Genomic DNA, 27420 nt, shown 5'->3' on the forward strand with positions numbered 1-27420 from the left:
AGGAAGCATCACTTCCCAAGGACCTGAGGAGCATCCAGGCTCCTGAAGATGTCATTAGTAAGCCAGTGCACCAAGCAGCTGTGTTACAGCTGCACTGTCCTTCCCTCAGCGGGCACCCATCTGTCCCCATGGCTCCTAGCCACTTCCAAGGCTTCTTCTTCCTATGGAGCCAGCACAGGACTCTCCATGCACTGATATGAACTCATCCAAACACTAACACTGGATTGAGACCCAGCACTCCTGCTGTAAAACAATGCCCTATCAACCACTGTTCTTCCTCCAGAGGGATCCAGTGTGTGCTTTAATGACTCCACTTAGTTTAAAGCCTGGAACACAACTGTGCTGCCTCTGGCCACATTTCCACTCAGACAGCTCTGAGATGTGCAGTCACACATCGAGGCTGATGGGTGTTGAGATGCTTATCCCACCGAGCCCCCGCACTCACGGTACTGGGGTCTCCACCATGCCCTGCCCTGCTCACCCCCGCTTTGCAGCAACAACCAGAGCCAAAGCAACACCCTCCTCTTCCCCGATTCCATCTGCCCTATGGAATCGCAGAGCAAAATACCCCGAACCACGTAAGTCTCAAGTTCATTGGCGGAGAATGGGAGCTAATTTGCTCCGCACTCATCCATCCCACGGTGCTGGTGGCTGCTGGGGCAGAGCAAACACGGAGGAGGCAGCAAAGACAAACAGTTTGCCAGCGCTGGCGAAGGTGAGCTTTCCTGAAAGCCCGATCGGAATGAGCAAACACCTAACTAAGTAGGAATTAACTGGGACAGCTTCCAACGGAGCCCTCGCGGTGCGAGGATGGGCGCAGCAGGAGGCTGAAGCGCTCACCCACCGAACGGGAGCTGCGCGAAGCCAACCACGAGCAGGTCAGCTGCGAGACCATGAGCTAGAGCCGAGCACGGGGCGAGGATTTCAGCAGCCACGGCACCGGGTCCCCACGGTGCTCATTAGGGTTGTACAGATTGCATTTCCCATCTCCCCGCCGGCCCTCCAAAGTGCCTGTTATTAATTCATAAAAACATTGCGAGAGTGATTGAATCCAATGATTACTGGAGCGGGCAAACACGAGAGATGGTGAAATATTCTGTGCCTCTCTATCTAGGCTCTCGGAGCACAAAAAAGAAGGAAGGGAAAGGGAGGGGGGGAAGAAGTGTTGTGAAATATTAATCAGAGCTGTTTGCCCCTGGGCAGAGCGCGGGGAGCGGCGCAATCAATGTAGCGCGAGCTTTCCCGGTGACATCTATTTGAGGAGCTGATTACTGTGGGTAAACAGCACTAAATATTCGGGATCTTTGGATTTCACCTCTCGCGTCGCCACGAAAAGCCGATTCCCTTATCGTGGCTCGGCAGGCACGGCCCCGGGGGAGCCGGGATGCGCGGCTCCGGCTGCAGCTGGCGGAGGGATGGGGTCGGATACGGATTGCTTCAATTGCATGATAAACATTAGCTTTGGGGGATGATCCTGTGAAAGATGGTGCAGGAGCCCTTGGCGGAGCAGAGCATTTACTGCCCGCCACGATCCCTGGAAGTGTAACTAATGGATTGAAGACACCTAGGGAGTGCAAATGATTAATAGAAAATGAGAGAAAGCCGAGCATGAGCATCCCGACAGCCGGATCTGGAAGTGCCATCCCACAGTGGCCTGATGTCCCCCAGCTGCACAGCAGGGTGAGGACACGTCCACCACCCCCCCTGCCAATAACCCCTAATGAAGCCCTCACCCTAAGGTTGCTGTTAATTAGCTATGGAGTCTAATCTAATTGTTTCCAATATAATTGAATTTACCAGAACCTTCCTGCCATTGGTTCTCCATGGCTGCTGGATGTGGCCGTGCTCTCCGTGCGCACACAAGCATCGGTGGGCAGTGAGGGCGATGCTGTGTGGTGCTGCCTGTGCGCAGGCAGGGTGCTGCCCGCATCCCCTCCCATCAACAACCTGCCTTGCTCTGCCTTTCTGCCAACATCGCCCTTCCATTTACTTTCCACCCCCTTGGGCTTGTCTATCACCTCCCAAAAGCTGAAAACCTTAGGCCGAGGAAGAGGTTTTTCCAGCCACCAAAAAAATCAGTGTTTTAGGGAAACCTCCCAAATCCTCAGTAGGAGAACGAATTAATTTCTCACAAAGCCATTTTTCTTTGGGAAAAAAACCCCCTCCAGTAACGTTTTCAACCAGCTCTGGCTCTCAGGAAGCTGTTAATGACTTGTCATGCACTTCTAAAATCATTCTCCCCCCTTCCAGCCTCCGCACAGCCCTGGCCCACACAGGCTCTGCCTCCCCCCGCCGCTCCAACTGCCTCCATGCAGCCAAAGCAAATGACTCCGGGAGCGTAACATGCATCTCTCCCAGATGTTCAGGCATTAAAACAAGCATTAGGAAACGTGTGTGCGGGTGATGATGGACTCCTTTCATTGTCAGACTTTCCTGCCTTGGCAATAACACCGGGGCTGGCGCTGGGACAGCGGAGGAGGAGCCGTACGGATGCTGATGGAGCGGTGCGGGAGAACCGGCCGTTTCCAGGAATGGTTTTGCTAAACGTGGTGTTCTGCTCTCAATGGAGCTGGCTCGGATGAGGAGGGCTTTCCTGGAGCACAGAGGTCCTCAAGGAGCAGCAGGAAGGGCTCCAACCTCCGCTCCAAGGATGAGTTTCTGTGCAAGGCTTCCTTCTGCCAGGGGAGCAAGAGATACCCCGGAGGGTGCTATCTCTGGGAGAGCTTTTCCCCCTCTCTCTCTCTCATTGATGGTGGTCAGGGTTTTCCCTTGCCAAGCTGGGAGCCCCAAAACACACAATCAAGAAGCCCAAGCCTACAAAGCCCCAACGCCCTTCTCCCTGTGGGTGTGCGTAATCCATCCCAAACACAAACAGGCACTTTTGTGTCGCCTTGGGGTGAATTTTTCCAGGACTTACAGCCATGGAAACTGAGCTCTCCTTATCCAAAGCTCACATACAACCTCCTCATTCACACTGCATGGCTGCTGTCCCATCACCCAGCTGATGTGAGTAACTTTCCCCTCCACTCATGTAATAATGACTTTCTGACTCCACTACCCTCCCTGTACAAACACCTCTTTCCCATTCATTCCAGTTCTGGGCCGTTTGGGGATGGTACCAACCCAAGCTGTGCACTGCTCAGCAAGCGCTGTTAGCTTTCTTCCATCCTTTGCCACCGGCTATCCCAGAGCAGCCCTTTCCCCACGTCCTCCATCCTCTGGTGAGGTGGTCATGCGTTCAGACATAACGTGCCCACCCTGATACCGGCATCCTCAGCCTTCCTGGATTCCCATGGGCTGCCTTTGGGCTCATCCATACCTTTTCCCACAACGAGCTCTTGTGAACAGTCCCTCCATCCCCATCAGATGAAGCGGAGGGACTAAGCCAAGACCTGCATTGAATCCACCGCAATAGCCTGAAAACAAGCCTGGACATCTTTATGAGGGGACCTCAGAGCATCTCTCTGCTGAGAGGTTCGAATCCTGCAACGCTTGGACGAGCAGCTGAAGCACTTCACATCTAATTGCAGAGGAGAGCACGTTTTCCATAGGAGAATTTGTAGCACTTAAGCCCCATTAGGAGAAGACGGATGTGAAAAGCAGCATTACCCTTATGTAACAAATAAACTCTGGAGCAGTAAACAGAGAGGGGCTGAGCTCAAGAGGGTGGGAGGTTAAGTCCAGTTCGACCAAGTGCTTGGATGAGTTAAACCGCTTGTGTGGACAAACCCAGGTTGGGAATCCCAGGGGAACCCATGTGAAAACTTTGGCCTGTCCTGAATTTCAGTGCAGGAACGACTTTTCCTGCGGTGGTTCAGGGTTTTCCATGCCAGGCCCCTGCAGAGAACAGGAAATGTGGAGTCAGATGGGAAGAAGTCAGTTTTGACCTCGGAAAAAGGTCCTGTTCAAGGACCAGGCAAAGTGATCTGAGTTTGCCCTTACGCTGCCTGCTCTTAGTCACGCAGATCCTGCAGCATCCCCCACCTCAGTGCAGGGAATGGGAGAAAATGCTTTAAAATGACCAGCATCAGCCTGAAATTCAACCTAGAAGAGAGGGGACACGGCCTCTGCTGCAGATCCCACACTCATCGCTCGCAGGGACCACAGAATCCCACAATGGTTTGGGCTGGAAGGGACCTTAAAGCCCATCCGGTTCCAGCCCCACCACGGGCAGGGACACCTTCCACTGGAGCAGCTTGCTCCAAGCCTGTCAGGTTAAAGCCATTCCTTGTCCTATCCCTACAGGCCCTTGTCCCTCTCCAGCTTTCTTGTTGGCCGCTTTAGGTGTTGGAACACTGTTACATCCACCCGTTCCAGGCAGGCATCCTCAGGAATCCATGCACCAGGAGGTCTCTGCAGCTCCATCCAACACATTGCCCACTTGCACATCCAAATGCACTCACATTTCTTTCTGCTCTGGGGAACCTCCCCACAATGAGAGGATGTCCGGGCAGCTCCTTCCATGGCTGCCAAGGACCTGCAGGTCCCAGTGGATGCCAAACTGGGGGAGCAGAAAGGAGCCCGAGTAGCAGTGGGTGCATCCTGCAAGCTCCGGTGTACCCACAGAGGCTTGGCTGGGGCTCTGTGATGCCATCTCCGCAGCAGGCAGCTCCTCAGGCAGCCTCTCAGCGAGCTTTTCTCTTCAAAGAACGACTTGGATGAGTATTTTCCTAAACAAACAAGGCCAACTGTGAGGTATTCCCCAAAGGAACCTCCACAGCCCGGCTCCGGCTTGTGCTGAGGAGCAGGGAATGCAAATGCAGCAGCTGGATGAAGCTGCACGCGGCGACAGGGATGCATTTAATATCTGTGCTTGGTGAGCGAGCGCAGGCGAGACGAAAGCACTTCAACCAGTTAGAACGTGGCTCTCGGGGCTGAACTTGGTGTTAATGCTGCTAACGGGAGAAGAGCCCCATCCCCACCAAGCCGTGAAGGCGAGATGCTGGCTTGGCTTGCTGCAGATTGCATCGCAAGCAATGGAGATTGCAGCAGACGAACCAAAATCCTCCAGGAAAAGGGGATGAAGCCAACATCCCATAAAATGGCATCCTGCTTTTTAGCGCATCGCACTTGGAGGGGTTTCTGTCCTTGGCAGTTGGTTTGCTGCTGGAAGGGGCTTTCCCTTGTGCTCGGTCACCAAAGTCTCACTATTGAATTTGTAATTCTTTTACACTGAGACCGGAATTCCAGTCTCCACTCGCAGAGCGCAAGCTGTGATTTGTGGCTATTCCCATTGACAAACACATCTTTCCACGTCCCTCACGGCGCAGCCACTGCCTCAGCTCGTCTCCGGCACCGGGACAACTCTTGGCTTCTTTGTCCAAATCCTAGTGAATCCCAAAAGGTTTGTGAACTTCAGCACGTCTGGGTACTGGCTTAAGGAAACAGGTTAGTCATGATTTCACACTCGCCCATTTAAAAGGCTTGAGCTGGCCAGCCGATGAGTAAAACCAGGACAGCGCTGCGAGCATCAACAGCAGAGCCAAAGCCGAATTCCCAGACTACAGTAAAGCTCATTCATCCCCGAAGGATGACGGCAGGGAGAGGAATCGTGATGGCTTCACGGATGACTTTGAGGGTAAACACAGCACTGAAGTCATTAGAGAATGAATCTGCAATTAATGGTCTGCCCAGCTCCAGGCCCGGTGGAAGGAGGGAGCAAAGGGAGCTGGAAACACCTCGCTCTTGTTGACTGAAGTCCTGGCGCACCTTTTAATCGACACGTTAAATCCTGCTGTTGTCTCTAACCCAGAAAGGAAATCACTTCAAGCTCTGATGTTCCCGAGTCGCTGTGGTGGAGGGGAGAGGAATGACATGGCGAAGAAGGAGGACACAAGGAAGGGAGAGGAAGGACACAACTTCAGGGCCACACCAGCCCTGGCTGAGCTTCTCATTTTTCTCATTCTTCTCTCTTTTTTCCCCAAAAGATGGGAAAAAAAATAAAGGGAACAGAAGCATGGTCCTCCCAACCCGAAGCCTTCAACAGTCATTTGGGATTTACCAGAATACTCAACATCGGGAGATGGTTGCCTTCCAGATCTGGTCTCTCCTCAGGGAACCAGCTCTTGTCAGGAGAGGGGCAGAGCCAAGCCAGGCTGCAGAGCCAGAGAGAAACAGGCAGAAGCCCCGCTGAGGCTTTGGTCCGATGGAATCCAACCCCGTTTCGGCACCATCCTGGACACGCAGGGCTTGCTCTGATGTGTGGCTCCGCTTCTGGGCTGCGTTAAATAAATAACTCAATACGCTTGGAAGCTGATGAAGTCTTTTAAAAATCCATTTGGGAGAAAGAGCCTGGAGAGCAGGAGCCGAGAGCAGCGACTGTGGCCTGAGAGCCTCCCCCATTGAGTCACCGCACTGATTTGTGCAGAAGGGGTGAGCTCCTTGCAGACCCCAGCGGGCAGTGCTCACGCTGCCATATGGGCTGCAGAAACCTTCAAGGGACATAATTAATGAGAACTAATGAACCTGATGAAAGGTGCTTGTTGCTGGTGGACCACAGCGTTTATTGACTGAGTCCTACGCGAGGCGGTTCGCTCTCCATCTCTTCCCCACTGCCCGCACGCTTGGCTGCAGATAAGGGAGCGGAGGCAGCTCCGGCACTTTAAGGAGACGTGGGGACACAGAGGGGATAAGGCAGACAAAGCACTTCACATGGTCCACTACACCTTTAATGTACAGAAAGTAATTAAAATGGGAGACAAATTCATCACCAGTCAGTTCAGTTCAAAGTGCAGCCAGGCTGTATCTTCCTTATGCATGGGTAGCCTGATGTGCATATCCGTCATAAAACCTGCATTAAAAATTAGTCAGAGCTGTTAGTACATCACAGCAGACCAGATGGTTTATGCTCTGAAGTGTTTCAGGAACCTCATTTTATTATACATGAATGCCTCATGTCGGAGGCCTGGGCTGATATTTTCATTAAACACACTCCACAAAGCATTACAGCTCTGGTGTCATTTTATTCAGCACGGATGAGTTCTTGCACACAGGCTTGACGGTGGCGGCTGCTCCTGCAGCACGGCTGGACCACGCGGATCCTCATGCACCTTGATGCTCCATGAGCCCAAGAGCCTCCCCCATGGCACACCACAGAGCTCGCTCCATCGCGGTGCGTGCTGTGTGACTGCTGGGCTTCCGGGCGATGTTCCCTGCAGGGGATCTTCTGATCCTGGAGCCTTCCCAACACTTGCCTAGAGCTGTGGCTGCCCCATCCCTGGCAGTGCTCAAGGCCAGGCTGGACACAGGGGCTTGGAGTACCCTGATCCAGTGGAAGGGGTCCCTGCCCGCGGCAGGGGTTGGAGCTGGAGGAGCTTTAAGGTCCCTTCCAACACAAACCATTCCAGGATTCCATGATCCACAAGTATTCCAAAAAGAGGAGCGCTCTGACTGCCTTCAGTGTAGATTTCGCTTGGGCTGAACCACAAGCACTATCAATGCCATGGGGGTATCCCCAAGTCATCCATTAGGAGCTCTGCCTGAGCCGCTCGGTCAAGGAAGGGTGTCTGGAAAAGGCAAGAGCAGCTGGTGAAATCCTAAATGGGATGCTTGGAATCCCATCTGTGGTTGATGTCGGAGCAGGGAATGACATTACTGAAGGCAGCATTATGGCCTTGTCCTGCTCTGCACCAGCCCAGTCAAGAACCTTGTGTTCTCACAAGCCAGGTAAGAGATGATGATCCCTGTGAACACACGCAGCAGAGCCAATGTCCAAGCGTCAGGGCTCCATCCTGGCTACCCTGGACCAAGCAGGATGCTCTGCCTGCACACAATGAGAATAACTCAAACCAAAACACACAAAGACAATCCTCTGGCAGAGGACAGGACCACAGACCTGGGTCAGATACAGGCTGCTTGGTGGATACAGAAAGGCCTTGGATGATAATGGTGAGGAGGAGCATCCCGTAGCTGGGTCTGAGCACCTCCCTGGGGGTCCCACTGTCCTGCCTGCAGCATCAGCACCCATCTTCCACAAGCTCATCCCAAAACAAGCCTGAGGAGCTGAATGACAGCCTAGACAAAACCTGGCATTTAAGAAGGAAGAGACCCCATTGAAGCAGCTTCTGATGTGGCCTGAAGTGATGCAGAAACATTTTAATTCAGATTTAGTCCACGCCGATCTGGTTTCAATCGCCGGGGCCTGGTGATGGATTTGATGGAGGTTTTGGCTTCCTCTTGTGTTGGAGGCCTCATTCACTTCCCTGCAATAACTTTCTTTAAGCAGCAACCCTGCGTGTGTGTTCTCGTAGGCATTTGGGGTAAGAGCTACTTGGCATTTTAGATGAAGTTTAAATTGGCTCAGGTCATGTGTGTTATAATGTAAAAGTTGTTATCTGAGCTCAATAGTCCATTACAACAAATACCTCACTGCTGAGAACAATTCAACACGATCCATTCACTGAAACCAGCCCCAGATTGAACCGGAGGGAATGAAACAGCATCTTACACCTAAGACACAGTGATCCCTCCAGGCCACAGCCATGTGCACCGCGTGGCTGCTGGGGATACACGACAGAGGGCAGTGAACACCCCAGGGTGTTCCACAGCTGGGATTTGATATCTGGGTTGGGATTTCCCCCCCCCAGATTTCCTTCCGCAGCTCAGATGCGGATGGAGGATGGAGGATGGAGGGCACAGGAGGAGCAGCTTGTGCCGCCTCAGGCTTTGCTGGCAGAGAGGCAGTGCAGTGAGGAGGGATGGGTGATGAACCCCAGGGCCAGCCCTGGGAGCGCGCCCGTTCCAGAGGGGTGCTCTGCAGGAAAGGCAGTGCTGGGGAAGGTGCAGATCCTGGGAATGCTCCTGCTTGGGTGGGAGCTCGCTGGGACATGATCCAAAGCTGCCTCCCCATCATCCACTTGAATCCGTCCCCTGCTTCCCCAGGGGCTGGTGATCCCTCACTGCCCACATCATGGCACAGCTTCCTGCCCCATGACTCCACACAGCACAGACAGGAACGAGCTCTTTCTATACTTAGCACTTAAGTTTAGGTGTATTTTCTTCACCTAGGATTGGAAAGCCCACAAAACCCAGCCAGACACGCCATAGAATCCCATTATCAGCCTCCATCCTGACACTTCTCCAAGGGGATCCCAGTGCTTCCCCTCTCAGAGGGCTGCAAGCCGCCTGCCAACGTCAAGCCTGCTTATTCACATCTGCATTACATAGTTCCACCTTCCTCCATGCCTATGTCTCTGGTATATCTATTAATCACAGCCATAACCTCCTCCGCAGGCTTTCCTGAGCAAGCAACTTTCTGTCTCGCCTCATAAAATGAACTCTTCATCCTCCATTCCATCCCAATGTTTTGAGCTTTGAGCACCAGACTTGGAGCTACCTATGCAAGGGGCTGGAACTGGGGGAGCTTCCAGGTTCCTTCCAACCCGAACCATTCCATGACCACGAGAAAGCTCGCATTGAAGGCGCTGGGGATGGTTTGGTGCTGCAGCCCCGCCGCAGGCAGAACCTGCTCTCCTGCAGACAGGCTCGGACATGGGCTGCAGGCGAGGGAAGGGGCCTCTAAACTGCAGTGTGAAGCAATGGGGAAAAGCAAAACAGAGGGCAAGAGCTGCTGAGGGAGGCGAGGAAACGGCGCATGTCTGCTCCTTACACATCCCCACGCAGAGACGCGGGCAGGGAGACCCAAGCCAAACCTCTTTTCCCCATCCGTGGCCACACAAAGACGTTTGTTATTTGCCAAGCTTCCAGCCTAGATAAGCATCTGCAGAGTCACACATCTGCCAGGCCTGCACTGCCCACCCCGTCTGCCCAGACAGAGAGCTCTCCAGGGCAGACGCCTGCACCTTTCCATACCTCAGGATAGCATCAGCCTGTTTTGGGTAATTCCCTAAGGTGAGCAAATAATAGGAGCAGCCCCTCCTCTCTGGCATTGACCAACACAGAACCCGAGGAGACTTTCCTAAGAGAAGGCGTCTTCCACGTCATTAATCAGCCCATCAAAATGTACCATTTCAACCGGCCAGCCGCCCTGCTTGCTTTGCAGCAAGGGCTGAAGCAATGTTCTTCCCAGGCAATGCACACAGACGATGGGCATGTTGGATAACCGCGGATGCGCACACCCTCACCTGCTGCCACCACTGCCGCAGCGCCCACATCCAGGGCCTCGGGTGCTGGACCACCTCAGCTCCGCTCAGCATTCCAGCTTCCCACCTCCTCTTCCACCGAGGCACATCCTCCAAGCACTCCTCAGGGGCACCAGGCCCTATGGAAACAGAAACGGTTGTGAAGTCTGCAGTGGAGGTTATGAGGATTGGTGATTTTCACCCTTCAAAGATGAGGACAGCTGAGATGCTCTCTGCAGCAGGACAACCACTTCATGAGATGCCTGGCCTTCAAACCAAACCAAGGCACTAGAGATGCCTTCAAGGTTTCCTATGTAGGGTTTTGCTCCTTTCATTGTAGGACTGATGGATCACAGAGAGCCTGGGCTAAAGGGCAGGGAGCAGGACGTTGCCTTTGATCCCATCTCCCTGTGACACTGAACAGGCAGCCGCTCTTTGGTGATCACGTTTAGAAAACCAGAACAGAACACACAGCTCCGAGAGGAAGGCGACACGCTCATCCCTCCTATTGTACATTTATCACTGAGCCTTACCCATCACCGACTGCTACAGTGCATCCTTGTGCCCTTCCCTCTGGGGCTGCTCCGCAGGGACGGAGGAGACCCGCAGGACACCAAACCACTGCTGTCTGTAGCACCAAGGGCTGGATGTGGTGGCTGACGTCTGGAAGGCACCATGGAGCAGTGGTGGGCAGTGCAGAGGGCAGAGAAGCAGCTGCGAGGCTGCCCAAAGTGGTCTGTCAGCACTCCCCCCCCCCCATCCCTGCGCATGGTGTGTCAGAGCCAGACAGAGATTGAAATGGCTTCTGGCAATTTCCAAGGCCATTGCCATCCATCAGCAGCCTAACAAGTCCATTACTGTCAGCTGACAGCTCACAACACGCATCCCTGCTCTCACAACGTTTGTGCTGACAGAGCCTGAATTATCTGCAACATCCCGCTCCCGGCGTGCTCCTGCCTCCCAGCGCCCGGCCCCTGTGGTCCCCACGGCTCTGTCCACACCCCGGGCTCTCCCAGCACACAGAACGTGGGGACGGGAATAGGAACAGGGATGGAAGTGCTGGGAACAATGAATAATTGCATCCCGCGTGCGGAAAATGGGGAGTTTCAAAGAAATGTGCCCAGAGAAGCTGTGGCTGCCCCATCCCTGGCAGTGCTCAAGGCCAGGTTGGACACAGGGGCTTGGAGCAAGCTGCTCCAGTGGAAGGGGTCCCTGCCCGTGGCAGGGGTTGGGGCTGGATGGGCTTTAAGGTCCCTGCATCACAAACCAGTTTGGGGTTTTAGGATTCGATGAAAAGTGCCAATAGGAAGCCCCCTGGGGCACCACCGCCTCCGCATCGGATTTGATACGTGCTTAAAACAGCTCTACCTAACAAACCCACGTCGATAGGATTTATGGTCATTGTTGATAGGATCATCACTGACCACGAGTCCTTATAGGCAATGACGCACTGACACCACAGCAGCAGTTCGGCTCCCTAATTTTCCTAAGGCTTCTAATGATCTCTAACAGAAAGCCCATCTGAGTTCTCTGCCATTCCCCCTCTTCCTTTAATCCTGGTTACGGTTTACACTTACGTATCTGCCTCTGGACAAAGCCGGGGCTAATTAGCCACAAGGCCCTATTTATCATTTCTCATCAGCTAAAGTATGTTGCAACAGAGAATAAATTTGATGTATTTTTTTTTCCAAGGAGGATCTTCCACTCCTGCCAACAGCATTAACAATCTGTAAAGTAATGAGGTGCTGTTGATGGTCTTAGACAGGTCTAGACAAAACCATAATTGCCTTCTGTGCTGTTATAGTTCATTAAGGCAGACGTGTTGGAGACCAAATCTCTACAGCACAAAGCACGCCTCACTCCAAAATATTAACAACAGAAGACAGAATAGACCCCTGACCTCTCCTGATGTCCCGCGGATGGAGCCGGAGCCTTTAATGGGGCAGTTTCACATCTCTCTCTGAGCAATCACTGCAGCAAACCAGAGCTATTATCCCCCACTCCCGGTCTAGGTTTTATCTGTGCTGCTGCAAGTCTGGGCTGTGTGAAAAGCCCTCGACGAGAGGCTGCTGGATGGGCTCTGCGTGGTTATTCAGCACACTGCAGTGTGACACACACCCAGGTCAAGCCATGTGCAACCAGCAGAACCCCCCCAGCCCCAGGGGCAGCCTTGGCATGGGTCAGTGCCCATTAAACCCATTCCTTCTGGTGGGAGGCTTGTTGCAATCCCCAAACAGAAGGGCCTGTGAGGTCCCACAGGGCTCAATAGTGGGTTCCTATCTCTGAGTTGCTCTCTGCTGGCTTTGGGTTTCACTGATGCAATCTTTAACCCCAGGATGGAGCCCTTTGTAATTTAATGTGCCACAACCCATAGTGCCAGCCCACCAGGCACAGTCGTATTCCCAGCGGGACTTGAGCTGGATCTGCAGCTCCCAGCATCATCAACCATTGAGCACAATGGGAACTGGAACATCAGGAAGGGCCACTGGCCCTGCCCAAAACTTGGGAATAGGATGCTCAGGGCAAGGGATTAAGACATATTCCATGGGCCAGTTCTCCCCTGTCCTTTCTCATGCAAAACATCTGGTGGCTTCACTGGAGGCTTTTGCTATAGAAGGTTCCTTTGGTTACAGGATCCCACACGGAGCTGGCAGAGCAGCAGGAAGAGCTCTAAGCAAGCAGGGCAGTTGTGCATCACAAGCTCCCAGCTTTCCACCAAAACACAATTGCATCCCCCTGTTTCTGGAAACAAACTCTCTAAACCTCTCCAACTTCGTACAAGAATTGCTTTTTTCCTCTATGCAGATTGCCAGAAACTGTGAAAAGTGAAGGCAAAGCCGCACACTTCCACCCCATTAACCCAGCCCACGGCTTTAATCAGGACGAGTTTGCCTGACGAAACCCGCTCACGTGTTTGACAGCATTCAGGAGCTGTGTTCGTTAGGCGAGAAGCGTTAATGCCCATCCCCATGTCAGAATCCTTAATCGAAGAGGGGTGGGCAAGGGACAGGCTCCCCCCCACCAGCTCCGCTCCTCAGCTCTCTGCATCCCCTGCCAGCATGGAAAAGCTGCCAAGGCCAAAGCCATGCTTATTTGGGTTAAGCAAAAACAAGAAGAGAGATCATAACGATGAGCAAAATGTGTTAAAGGGGAAGCCTGGGTGGTTCCATTTAGAAGAACAAAGCTTTCAAGACAGTAAATGTGACTCAGAGCTGTGCAGCTCTACCCTGCAAGAAGCCAGAGGTGCTTTAGCCTCTACTTCATAGAATGGTTTGGGTTGGAAGGGATCTTAAAGCTCATCCAGCTCCAACCCCTGCCATGGGCAGGGACACCTTCCACTAGAGCAGCTTGCTCAAACCTCAGTTGCCTCGAGAGGGTTTAAACTGGCTGCCTGCTACCCGCAGTGATGCTCTGCAGCACCCATCTCTCCCCACAACCTGCTTAATAGCTTACAGAAACCCCAAAAGCAAACCCCAGAATGAAGAAGCTCCAGATGCTGGGGAAGGAACCTGTGTCTGAGCCCACCCTCAGCCGCAGGTGCGGGGTGCTCCAAGGGGCTTAACAGGGCTCTGGTTGGAGGGACAAAAGCTTCCCACTAATAAGCATAATAAATGACTTTCATAGCCTCTATGGCTGGAGTCCGATGCAAATTCATCTGAGCACTCCATCGTTATCACTGCGCTCTAATTAGGCTTCCCAGCACCCAGAGCGGGGTGGAGCTGATGCAGGGCCATTCGTTATTCCTTAATGATGTTCTTTCCCCCTTCCCGGTACCAGCCTCGAGGGATGCCTGTGCACAGCCCTAAAAAGCATCTCACTCTGTTCAACGCATCCCTTGATCTTTCCTGTTTCGGGGAAAAGCCTGGGATCAGCATTGCAGGTGGGAATCATCCTCACCATGCTGCATCTCCTCAACCGGTGGTTTAATCTCCCCGGGAGCTGTAGCCCTCCCAGGCTCTTTTGCAGCTCTTCCAGCAAAGGAGCCTCTCAAGATGGCAAAACCATGGAAAACCCAGTTTTCAGGAGACAAAATGCCCAGACTGGGATTCCTTCCCATCAGCATCCCTTCATGGAAAGGTTTCCTACAATACAGCTGGAATTAAAACCCCACCATCATTCCTCTGATGGTTTAACACCCTGTATCTCTCACGTCAGTGTGGTTCCAGCAGCCAGGGGATGCTGGTGGGTTCTTTTCTGTCTCACCCTCCCCAGGTTGGATGAATTTAACACATTGACATCACCTCCTCGTACCCCATGAGAGCCTCACGTGTTTTCTCCCTCCTCAGCACCCGACGCTTCCCAGCTCCAGGAGTAAGTCATAAAATCATAACCGCATCATTGGACAAGGAAACCTTCATTACACAATCCCTCCAGAGCACAGCCAGGGCACAGGGGCATCGGCGAGGAGGGATCTGGGGTGCCAAGGGGGTGAAGAGACAAAGCAGTGGCCATGCCCCCATCCCAGCCCATGGGTACCCACTGCCCGTGGAGGCGCTGGTCCTCCGCCAGCAGAGAAACACAGCAGCGCTGTGAGGGGGAAAAGAGGCATAAATGATGCATGTGCAAAGCCTCTCAGTAATTAACTTCACCCGTGATGTGTCTGGGAAAGTTGCACCTCAGCCTCGCCTGATGAGCTGCTAATTAAAGGCTTATTTTGTTACGGGAAGCCCTTTGTGGAAGATGTTTCACACAATCCAGCCGGAATTTTATGACCTGTGGGCTCCGCGGTGAGTAAAGCGAGGATGCGCGTTGTGCAATGCTCATTAGGCGTTAATGCCCTGTGCTGTGTTCCAGCCCTGCCTCTGAAAGAGACTCATCGTTGTCCTGATCATTGCTCACCCCAAATTCCTCATGGAAACAGCCCACAGGAGCCACCGCGGCCGCTGGGACCAAACTTCACCTGAGCAAACACTGGGAGATGTCCGTATTCCTTTGGTATTTGGGTTCTCTGGAAGCGTTCAAATACAGGTTGGATGGGGCTTGGAGCAAGCTGCTCCGGTGGAAGGGGTCCCTGCCCATGGCAGGGGTTGGAACTGGAGGAGCTTTAAGGTCCCTTCAACCCAAACCATTCCCTGACTCTATGGTGAATATTATGCATATGAGTAGTTCTGTACCAAACTGGTCTGCAGGAACCAGAATTATAGGAGCATACGATGCATCTCACCAAGGTTAAAGCATCTTCGGACTTCATAACCTTCAAGCTTAGCTTGGCCTCACACCCTGGGAGCATCCTCAGAGCTGTGCTGGGAAGAAGCAGCTGGAGCATGGTTAACGTTTAAATGGGTTGAGCTGTTCTAAGAGATTAGAATAAATTGAGATCTCAGTTCTAAGTGCAAAATAAAATGCAGCCTATAAATGCGAGAAAGGAGGGGGCAGCCTAAGCCCAGGAAAACCCATCCCCTGCTTGCAGCGTGCATGAAGGGGGAATTGAACCATAGAACCCCAGACTGGTTTGAGCTGGAAGGGACCTTAAAGCCCATCCAGCTCCAACCCCTGCCACGGGCAGGGACCCCTTCCACTGGAGCAGCTTGCTCCAAGCCCCTGTGTCCAACCTGGCCTTGAGCACTGCAGGGATGGGGCAGCTGCAGCTTCAAGCATCCCAACATCTCCACAACGCAGCCAGGGCTGCCGCATCCCTGCTCCCATCCCACATCCAACCCGGCTCCACAGCCCTCGCCGCCTTCCCCAGCGCGGTTTGTGCCTCCCTGGGATTTCATTAAAGTGTGCCAAACAATTCTAATTTATTCCTGTCAGCTACAAGGATAATTTCTCTCCACTCCTGTTTTCCTAAATTGCTACCTTTATTTTTGCAGTGTGTGTGTAATTACCAAATGTTGCTAGATCCTACCCAAAATCCCTCTCCTTGGAATAGCAGCGATGTCTACTCACTGCTGTCAGGTTTTTTTTTCTTAATGTTATGATTGATAAAATTAAACTGTGAAGCAAGGCATGAAATCTGGCTCGGAGACACCACTTCTTCTGGGTTTTCTTTTGGCAACGGGAGAAAACAATGCCAATCAGAGAGGATTTCACTACATGATTCACTGGCAAATGGGGAGTGGAGGGAAACTTGTGGTTTTTCACTTGAAGAACTGAAGCCGTCCCCAGCAACTCCGAGCTGTATTGTTCTATTCAATTACTTATGAGGCCCCAAGTTTCTCCACTTTAATTGCTCGAAGCAGGGAAGCTTTAGTCACAGTGTAATGTACCCAGGCATGTATGGGGTTTAATGAATCATACTAACTCTGCACTCGGAGCAATTAGGTAAATCTAGCTGTTAGTTAGTGAGGCATAAAATAAATTTAATCTCTCTTCTAAAAAATCAATTATAGTGCTGTAATGTATAATTCAATTTGGGTCATGCTACATAAATTTCCTGGGTTTAGTATGTTTTTCAAGCAGTTGTTATTAGATTCTGCAAGCTGCATGTGTGTAAGGGGGGGGCACGAGGCTGAGGGCACCTCTGCTGCTCATGGGATGAGATCTGAGGGTCCTTCCTGCTCCATAGGGACATCCCCCCACAAGCAGCTTTGGGGCATCCCATAAAGCACCGGCACAAAGGAAGAAGGAGCAAAGGACACAGCAAGGACAACGGAAACCACATCCCCAGTGGGACCTGGGTAAGGGAGCTGCGGTGCTAAATAACGAGCAGAGCATCAAGGCTTGGTCTTGACAGACCCCAGGGCTGTGGGTCCCAGTGAGGACCAAACCCTGAGCGCAGGAGACACCCCCCCCTACAGACACTGAGGTCTCAAAACCTAGAGATCAGAGCCACCACTTCCCCATCTCACCACAGACAGACCCATAAACACGTGTGCCTCGAGGCCCCTGCGCCACAAACTCATCCCACCTCCTCCCTGCTGTGGGAATGGTCCTGGGTGAGGCTGAGGATGGGCTGAGGTGCACCCCAAAATCACAGGGTGTCCCCTGAGAGCAGCGGGACCACACAGCACCCATCCAAATGGGTCCCTGGGATGGCACTGGGAGCACCCAGAGGTGATGGAGCAATGGGTCTCAGAGCCCCGGATGAACACTGGGCAATGGGAGCTGCAACACACCATTGTACCAGACTCTCCCTAAAGCGATGCTGCACCCAGACATCGTGACATCCAGACAAAACCCTTGCAAGGGCACGGCGTTTGCCTTTAGCATTCAAGAGAGCAGCGTGCTGGGACGTGCGGCCCCCAAGGGTGATGGTCCACCCTGCACGGAGATGCTCCAGTGAGAAGCCAGAAGGCACCACAGCCTTGGCACGGAGAGAGCAAATGAGTCATGGGAATGATGCTGCAACTTGGGGAATGATCAGTGCAAGACAAACCCAAGCTCATAATGGCATGGGAGCAGCAGGGCTCTCAAGTGAAACACACAGCAAGAGGCTGTGAGTGCCCTCGAGCATCTCCTGAGCATTGTCATGGCACTGCCATCCTCGGAGACAAGCGAACATTGCTGTGGTCTTCTCTAGCCAGCAGCATGGATTTGCACTGCTGGACACACACCATGCTCAGTGCCTGCCGCGGGTCTCACCAGTGGATGCAAACATGCTCTGTTTTCATAGGATCACAGACTGGTTTGGCTTGAAAGCACCACCCTCACAGGGGAGACCTTCCTAAGATCTCATCTCAACCTCCCCTCTGTCATTCCCAAGCACATAAAACCCCAGTGTCTCAGCTGGACCAGCCCCGAGGCCACATCCATCCCTCCCACCCCAGCACAATGGAACTGGTGCACAAGGATCTACCCACACCTGGTAGAGCCGTGCTGGAGGAGATGAGGCCTGGGGTGCTGCTGCAGCGTTTGCTGGGCTTTCAGCACGTGGGGTTAAAGAAGGTTGAGAGCATCCCAACAGCTCTGGTGTAAAGATCAGGTGGCAACAAATGAGCCTGATTCACTGCTAACTGGAAGCATAACTCCTGCACCGTGTGGCTCGAGGTGATTGAAACCCAGCCAGTGTCTGGCAAGCAGCTAAAGCAGAGCACTGAGGTGTCCCTTCCATGGGGAGGACCTGCTCCTGTGCCCCTCCAGCAGAGCCTGAGCAATAAAGGTGGATGGATTGTCCTGATTTATAACCTCCTAAAGACCTTTTCCATTTGGAAGGTGCAATAAGGAACAGTCCCAACAGCAGCTGCTGATGGAGGCGATGCACTTGGTGCAGAGGGAGCCAGGATGCGCTCTGGACAGGCAGAGCTGGATGGAACAGAGCAAAGAGTCCCTAAGGATGCCTGAAACATGGAAAACAAGCACGGAGCCAAGGAGCAGGCTCTGCCTCTTAAGGGTTTCCCCTCTCCCAAGTGCTCCATGGGGACACGGATGCTGCGCTCTGGTGCTGGGCACAGCGAAGGTTTTACATCCCAGGAAAGCCAAAGGAGCGAGCTTGGAGCGGGTCCTGGCACAGCACCACCGCACAACCAGAGAACCGCTTAATCTCCTCACTAAGCTTCACTTCTCAGTGGGTGATCGGGGCTTCACAGGTTAGTAAAGCCTTTCCTCTTTTGATGAGCTTTTCCTCTGCGTTCCTTTTGGAGGAGGATTCTGTCCGAAGCTCCCCCAGCTGCCTGGGCTCTGGCAGAACAATCGCAGCCGTTTTCAGCTGAGGGTGCTTCTCCCACCCCCACATCTCGTTTCACGAATAAAACCATCAATACTTACTTAAGTTTGTTCCCATCGAATGCGTTTCCCAACCCTTACCCACTCGAATGACTTCTCGGGCAGCTTCCAGGGCTCTCACTCCTATTTAACATCCTTTATGGACCGGTCAAGTTCTAACCCCCTTCGTTCGCAATCTGCAGCTGCTTTGGGCTCACTAACAAACACCCGAATAGGAGGCAGGAATAATGACGGGGAGGACACGGCGCACGCGGCCCGCAGCGTTACACCCGGTCTGACTCCATCCATGAGAGAGCTGTGATTTAAAACCCACCAGCCAAGGGCAGGCTTTATGAGCAGCCCAACCTCCCAGCTGCAAGCCCCCCATCAAAACCAGCCCTGGCTCTCACAGGGCCATCACGACTCGGTGCCTAGCAGTCTGCCCTCCTAGCCAGCTCCATGGAGTTTATTCCCTGGTTTCTGAGCTCTCCAAAGGCAGAGGACGCCCTCCAAGCGATGCTTGGTCCAGCCTCCCCCGGGACAAGGCTGCGCTCAGACCTCACACGTGCAAACAAGGCACATATCCAGGCTTCCATGCAAGCCAAATGCTGCCAAATGGTGTCAGGGCTGCTCTCCCAGGAGGTGGGAATAAGCCTGTCAAGTGGCACCAGGGAAAAGGGATAGTTTTCCATGGCCTCATCTCACTCAGGGGTTCTATCTTGGGCCGATCAGTGCCCAAACACCAGTGCATCCATTCACCATCCCCAGCACGGGATCTGTGGGAAACGACTACCGCAGTGCCCTGATTTTGGTACCGTAAAGCTGATGATTTAAAATGAAAACTCCCAAGCTAAAAGGCTTGGCCTTAAATAACACCGCTGAGCTCTCCTGGCCCAGAGAGGCATTTGAATACTTCAGAAGTTGGGCTTACACAGTTTCACCCCTGTCACCGCAATCAAATCACACCCCAGATGAAATTGCACAAGTGTCGGTCGGGTCAAGCCTGCCTGGCCAGGGACTTCACCATGAGACTCGTGTTTTCCTGAGCAGGGTGCCTGCTCTGTCTCAGGACACCAAGGAGATGCTATCCTCGGGATGCCACTCGCTCCTAACTCCGCCACCACTCCCAGCCCTACACATCATAGCCAGGGGATGCACAGGCATTAACAGCCCAGCACCGGTCCGTCCCCACAGCAGCATCAATCACTGCTGCTGATAGCTCCTGGACCTGAGCCATCGCAGGGGGCTTTGCCTGATCCTACGGGCTCTGTATCCCCACAGCCCAAACAACAGCTCCTGGCATGGCTCGGCAGAGGGAATTTTGCTGTGCTAAGGGCAATAAGTGTAGTAATTCCATGGCTAATAAGCACATTGAGGCCACAGAGGTGCTGCGAGGGCTGGAGCAGCTCTGCTCTGGAGCCAGGCTGAGAGAGCTGGGCTGGGGCAGCCTGGAGAAGAGAAGGCTCCTGAAGGGGAGACCTGAGAGCAGCTCCAGTGCCTAAAGGGGCTGCAGGAAACCTGGAGAGGGGCTTGGGACAAGGGCCTGTAGGGCCAGGCCAAGGGGAATGGCTTGAACCTGCCCGAGGGGAGACTGAGCTGAGCTCTTAGGCAGAAGCTCTTCCCTGTGAGGGTGCTGAGGCGCTGGCACAGGGTGCCCAGAGAAGCTGTGGCTGCCCCATCCCTGGCAGTGCTCAAGGCCAGGTTGGACACAGGGGCTTGGAGCAAGCTGCTCCAGTGGAAGGGGTCCCTGCCCGTGGCAGGGGTTGGGGCTGGAGGAGCTTTGAGGTCCCTTCCCACCCAAACCAGTCCATGAGCCTATGAAATGACAGTAGCCCCAAGCTCTTGCTATGCCAAAATTCCCCCCAAATCAGCTTCTGAAGGAACGCACTCCCTGCACCGCTGCTGTTGAGCAGAGGGGCTTTGACTGAGGGCAACAACAAAGGATAAATTCGGAGTGAATGAGCTCAAAATCATTGGTAAGCTCTCCGAGCTCCTCAACTCCAGCAGACCTTTCCCATCCTTCGAGGTGACTCCGTTTGAATAAGCCCTGGATGAGTTCCAGGACCACAGGGTATACGTGAGGAACTCTCCATATAAATATCTAATTGACAGGGGTAGGGATGCCTGCAGGGATGGGGACACACACACACACACACGTGGTGCTGCAGCATTAATAGCACGTCCCGCATCGATACGCTGCTAAACAGCATTTCTTGTCCCGAGCTCCTGTTTTCCCTGACCTTTGGGGGGGGGGGGATGCTGCCAGCTGCTTATGATTTTGACAGATGCAAGCACATTTCTGGGAAGCCAAATCCATTCGGTGGCTAAAGATCAACAGGCTCTGCTCAGGCGTTAGGAAGATTGATTGGCTCAGGAGAATCCCATTTGCAGCCCCAACTGAGAATAGGTTTACCGCGGAGAGGCGTTAATGACTTTGATAGCAACGATCTAAATATGTCAACCTGCAGCTCGTGGTGGTATTAAGGCACACTATATTTATACGTAACAGCTATTAACAGAATGCTAGTTAATGTGATTCGGTTTCCAAGTAAATCCTCGGCCCTTGCAAGTGGTGTAATGCAAGACTTTGATTTAATCCCCGCCCTGGACCCACAGCGCTGCTGCCGTGCCCGGCCATTCCCTGGGATTAGCCGGATTGAGTTCTGCTGACGTTTCACGTGGCACCCCTGGGTCAGGAGCACCCAGGGATTGCACAGAGCGAGGCAGCAACACCGGGGGCTTCCCACCAGCTCCTAAGAGACAGCTCAATGTGGATGGTCACAGCCCCACTGCCTGTGCGAGCAAACGGGCTCGCAGACACACATCCCAGCCTAAGTGAGACGGGCTGGGGGGGACAGCCAGTCCTGGCTGCCCAGCAAACACCGTGAGACGTAGGAGGATGTGAAATACCCTCACTCAGGACACACAACCCCGCTTCTGCATCTGCTACCAGAGATCAACCTGGTTGTGGATACCAGGGATAGCTGCCAAAGCAGGTACCCAAGCTGGCAGTAGCATCACTGGTGATGGGAAGCTGCATCTCTGCAGCTGCTGTTCCCTGTCAGGTGTAATTAAAATGGAGCTTTATCCCAGCAGGCTGGACTCCAAGAGCATCTGGATCAGCCTGGAGTAATCCCTACAATACCCACACATCAGAGAGGCACGACAACAGCTACAAGCACCGGTACCACCACCACCTACAGTGCCCAGCCCTGGGCCTCCGCCATCCCCAATTCAGGCATCCAAACCAGTTGCATCTATGGATTATACTCAGTTTTACATCCTACATTAAATCCTACATCCATTTTAGTGTGAGGTGTCCCTGCCCATGGCAGGGGGGTTGGAACTGGATGATCTTGAGGTCCTTTCCAACCCTAACCATTCTATGATTCTAAAGCATGCAAGAGGAAAGAGTCTTGCAACCTGGCCTGCAGCGTGCCCTGAGAAGAGCCCAATGCAGGATCCTAGTTGCCACCGCCTCCCTCTTGGTGGTCCCCTTCAGCAAGAACTAAAAAGCAAATGCGGAGAGCAGGTGAAGACATTGCACCGTGAGACATCAGCAACCTGGTGCCACCAGGAAGGTTGATGGAGCAGAGCCACAAAAACAAGGAAGAACATGAAAACTGAGTACACAAGGAGCTGGCAAAAGGTTCTGCTGGGGCCAAAGCGCTGGCTCCCCAAAGGCATTGGATCACCCTGCGTCGTAGTGATGGTTTGGGCAGCCCTGTGCCACCAATTCCCATCACAGCCCATCAGGACAAAGGAAAAGCCTTGGGAAGGGCTGGAGGGGCTGCCCAGGAACAAAGTGAAAAGCGCTTTCTTTCCCCAAGCTGCCCTGACCTTCTCCTTCAGCTGGTTGGGAACTGATGGAGACCGGGATTTGCTTCCGAAGCCTTTGGAGCGGTGCTCCTTTGTCCTGAACCTGGTGATGGATAGTGCTGGCTTTTTTTACACCGTACCAATGAAAGATACCCTGGGACTGCAGGAAACCCATTTGCCAGATCAGGATCCCTTGTTCTGCTGAAGTCTCTATTAGCAAACAGCTGAACCTGGGCAGGAAGGTGGAGGACGAGGAATGGGGCTGCCAGCTCCTCCGCATGGGTTCAGATACCAAACTTCAGTCTTCTTGCAGGACAGACCCTGCAATTCCATGACCTGCTGGTGGGGGACGATGCCACGGCTGCTGGAGCTCGTACACCAGCCTGCCTCTGCTTCTGGTAAGCAGCAGCTAAATGAAAACCTGATCTTAACGCGGAGGAGCCCAGAAAGCGCTGAGGCACTTTAACAACCAGAAGTATTGGGGCAGCTCCAGCACTGCTCCTTGCAGCCAAAAACCTCTTTTTCCTCTTTAGAAAGAGGCAGGGATGCGAGTCCAAGGCCGCATGTGAGGTGCAGCACTGCACAGCCCCCTGCTCCTGCTCCAGCAACACCATGGGATGCCTCAAGGGAGCCCAGGGCTGCAATAGGAGAGGGATGGAAGCCAGGGCCTCAATCCATGGGGCGAAGGGCAGCGGGCTCTGACAGCTCTGCAATGGGCAGCACAGGAATACTTCTCCTTAGCTGACACATTGAAGGGAAGATCTGTTCTGCTGCTGGAGACGGGGCCAACCCCTTGGCTGACACCCAGCGCCGGTCCAGTGAGTGCCAATAAGTGCACATTTTGGCTCATTCCTCCCTGTTTTCACCCAAAGCAGTGCCAAGCCCCACCTCTGAGACAGGAACCTCAGAGCCTTTGCAGGCTGGGGGGGGCTCAGCCAGGCTGGGGGGGTCACAGTGATGCCGGGTCGGGTCAGGGATATTTGTCATCACCACCACCATGCACAGGGATGCTGACAGCGGGGTCTGTGTGTGGGGCTCTTCCCAATAGGGCTGTAACATTGGAGGAGCCCAATTACCCTTCTCCTGCCACCACCAAGAGCACAAACCAGACCAAAAGCCACCTGGATGGATGCTCAGGGTAATTAATCCCTCCAGGGTAATTACTGACACAGGATCCTCACAGGAAACCCACAGGCAACGTTCTGGGAGGGATACAGATGTGCTGCCCATGAGCAGAGGAGCATCCTGCTCCAGCCCTGATGCCATGCACAGAGGGATGGAGGGCAGCATCCCATCCCTCTGGGAAAGAGGCCCCTTTATTCTCCTTTCCAAGGGTGTTCTCCAGCATTTTCCATCTCCCCTGGTTCTTGGGATTCCCTTGCTGGTCCCCACCACAACACAGGGCTGAGACCAGGCTTAAAGCATCACGCGCAGGTCCCCACGTCTCCCTGCTATCCCGCCCATCCCTGCAGCGCATCCCAGCCTCCAACACATTCCAGCTGGAAGCCTGAGCCATAAATCTTGCGGGGGTCTGCCGTGACCCCAGTGTGTGTCTGCTTCCTCCTACCACCGACACGACTACCGCTGCACACAACAGCCGCCGCACGCTGACAAGCCGCAGGAGGGGAGAAACATCTGGCTCTGCTCAATGCTCCAGCGCGGAGATAGATATCCATAACATGCAATTCCCATTCCAGCTGCGCTTTAACACTTCACGTGCTCGGTGCCTCCCGGCCACACAGCCCTCCAGAAAATACAGGAATAAAGTGCTTTAGTGACAGCACAGCCCTGAAGCTGCAGCCTGAGAGCAGCATGCGGCGCAGGGATGAGGAGCACAATCCTGCTCTCCCAATGGCTTTGTGCCTGTGCTCAAATCAGTTTTCCATAGCTCAGGACAGGCCGTCCATGGGCTCAATGCAATGAGCCCAAGGAGGGGTCACTAGGAAATCCCAATCAGTGCTGCAGAGGAGAAAACCCCCCCCCCCAGGTCTGCTCCATGGGTTTGCTTGGCTCTGCCCTTCCCGAGCTTTTCTCCACAGGGCTTTACACCCAGGGAAAATGAGTTCCAGAAAGCTGACATCTGGGATACATCCCTGGGATTAAAAAGAAAGAACGGAAGAAAGGAGCCACGAGGAGGGAGCAGGCTGGTGGATCACTCCCCAAGGAGCTTTCCAAAGGGAAAACACCCTACATCTCAATAGGTTAACTCAGCACCCTGCTCCCTTCCTGGATTTTCCATGATCCCAGCAAAGCCATCGCCCGCTCACCATGGCCTTTGAGGTCTGCACCCACCTCCTGTGGTTCAGTAGGGAATTAAAACACTCCCTGAAAACTGCAAAATCCCCCCAGATCCCAAAGCAATGCCCTCAGCAGGAGCCGCGAGGCCTCTCCACTTTAAGGGAGGTGATGGGGATGCTCTTTGGGATGCACATCAGGAGTCAATCTGCAAAGGCCGTAAAGTTTCACGTGTGTGGAAACGAGATCAAAGGCAGGAGCGCGTTTCGAAAGCCAAGGTTTTCATTTGGAGTTGGGAATGATATCCCTGCTCCCACGCAAACCACCTGAAACCACTGAGGTCCCAGCCATGCCCCAGCGAGCCCTGTCCATGCTGGGGTGCACCCAGATGCTGCCCTGAAATAAGCTCCAAGAGCTCACACTGGATCCAAGACCCGAAGGAAGTCACACAAGAACATGCATCCCATCTACCCACACGCATCCCATCTACCCACACGCATCCCATCTACCCACATGCATCCCGAGCTTCCCAACTCCGAGTTACCCTGGCTGCGCCTCTCACCCGGGCATCAGGGCTGGCAGCAGCAGTAACGCCTTCCCACATCCCAAACCACGGGCTGCAAGCTGATGGGGTGGATTCCCAACCCCCATGTTTTCCTAATTGTCTCTGCTCTGTTTTCTAACCGGAGATGTCTTCACACAAATAATTATAGCCAAGTAACTGATTAATCATTCAAATGAAATTAAAATTAAGTGATTTAATACACTGAGATAAGGCACATGTGCGAGAGAAGAGTGATACTTATCTAAAATTGTCACTCAGAATGGATGAGCCTCAATTATTGGTGCGGGGAGAAAACAGAGGTATAAAGTTCAGAATCCAAATGATTGTGTAAACTGTTGACACATTCTGAACACTGTTATTTAAACGCCATTAAATAGATATTTAAATGAGAATGAGTAATTGCATCAATAATTCATTTGCAGCTTGAAAGGGAACTTTCACGCACTGTTAGATGTAGGAACAACACACTTTGGCTCGGAGGCTGTTTAATATTGTGGTGGAGGAATAGTCTCTCAAATGCTCTGGGGGCACAAGGACTTGTGTCACCTCCCATACGTCCCCCAGCAAAACCAGGGGGGTTGCAGTGCCCGAGCTGTCACCTCAATAGGGTTATATGGGAGGCAGTTAGGATCATGGAATGGTTTGGGTTGAAGGGACCTTAAAGCTCATCCATCTCCAACCACTGGAGCAGGTTGCTGCTGCAAGCCCCATCTACAAATTAGGTCTTAATTTGGATCTTCTGGAAGAGGCAGACCCTCAGGAAAAGGCAGCCACCGGTGTTTCTGGTGTGCTACGTTACAGGGTGAGGAAGTGCAGCATAGTGAGCGCTGGGTCTTTAAACAGCATGTGTGCTCACGGGGGTATGTGGCAAGAGGTAACCCAACGCGATGCAACGCAGCAGCAGGCATCCAAGAGCTGTGCCAGGGGCAATAAAGATAGCAAGTGCATGACTTGGGTTGCTCCACGGCCAGCTCCAGGGGAGCAGGAGCAGCCTTCGGTAATAAAGACAAAACCCAACTGCACAACTACTGTGGTGGTGGGGACCTCCCGCGTGGCTCCTAACAGGAGAACATGAAGGATGCTGCGGGCTTCTCCCATCAGCTCCCAGCACCGGGGGCTGCAGGGAAGGGGTGCCCCAGCCACCGGCCCTACCAGGGGTCCCTCCAAAGCACTGGTGATCAGCATCTTCACACCAGGTCCCAGAGGGTGAGGGTGTTCTCCCCCATGTATTTGCTGCTGCACCTCATCACCTCCAAGACAGCACCAGCCTGAATATATTCCACATCTGATTTAAACGGGAAGGACAAGGTCGTGCCCAGCTTATGGAATCACAGAATCATGGAATGGTTTGGGTTTGAAGGGACCTGAAAGCTCATCCAGTTCCAACCCCTGCCACAGGCAGGGGCACCTCACACTAGAGCAGCTTGCTCTGAGCCCCATCCAACCTGGCCTTGGACCATGCTGGTGGAGGGGAATACGGATCCCTCTAAGAAGCCAAAAGTGCAGGCAGCAGCATGAGCTCCCTGTCTGTACAGGCAGCAAACACAACTCGCCCTCGACCGAAGCATCGCCTCGTGGTGTTTGCTGTCCAGGGGCAGGGGAGGCAGCTCCCATTCTTATGAAATGATTGAGAAAGCATCGTCTGCTCTTCCCAATCACACGCCTCTCTTGAGCAACGGCTTCTCAGGTATGAAGACCTACAGGTCTCAACACACCGGGCCACCTCTGCAGCCCTGATGTGGCCCCAGATGCTCAACGGGAAGGCAAGGAATGGGAATGGTTTCATTTCTGTGGACCTCCCGGATGTCTCTAAGGAAAAGCCACCCCTGAAGTCCAGCAGGGCTGAGGCACACAGGGTGTGAGCCTCTCTGTCCCACACCTCGTCCTCCGACACTCATTTGAACCATGGGAGGATGCTCAAGACCTCTTCTTGGGGTGGGTTTGGAGGCGGAGGGACACTGGGGGGGGGTCTCAGCCCTCTCTGCCCAGCACAGCGGCCCCCAGAGCAGCAGCCCCGTCCTGTTGGTGCTCAGCAGCACAAGGCGGATCTATTACTTAGCACTGCTGCGTTAAAAATATGATTGTCAGCCTCTGTAATTTTCCAGTGACAGCTCGAAAAGAAACAGCTGAGGCACAGAG

At 53.4% G+C, this 27420-nt stretch overlaps 1 long non-coding RNA gene across 2 annotated transcripts in view; it reads right to left on the bottom strand.

The window, feature by feature from the left end:
- Positions 1–2828: 2828 nt before the first annotated feature.
- LOC136018892 (uncharacterized) overlaps positions 2829–27420 on the bottom strand; it is a 34263-nt gene continuing 9671 nt past the window's right edge. Inside the window, exons 2-3 of one of the 2 annotated variants that reach the window (XR_010614625.1) lie at positions 10083–10219; positions 2829–3837 (exon numbers count right to left, since the gene is read on the bottom strand). This is a non-coding gene — a long non-coding RNA (uncharacterized LOC136018892). Of the gene's footprint in view, positions 3838–6426; positions 6791–10082; positions 10220–27420 lie in introns of those variants that run through there. The other variant, XR_010614626.1, reaches the window with a different exon arrangement.

Source organism: Lathamus discolor, chromosome 8 (assembly GCF_037157495.1).
Source record: "Lathamus discolor isolate bLatDis1 chromosome 8, bLatDis1.hap1, whole genome shotgun sequence".
NCBI lineage: Eukaryota > Metazoa > Chordata > Aves > Psittaciformes > Psittacidae > Lathamus > Lathamus discolor.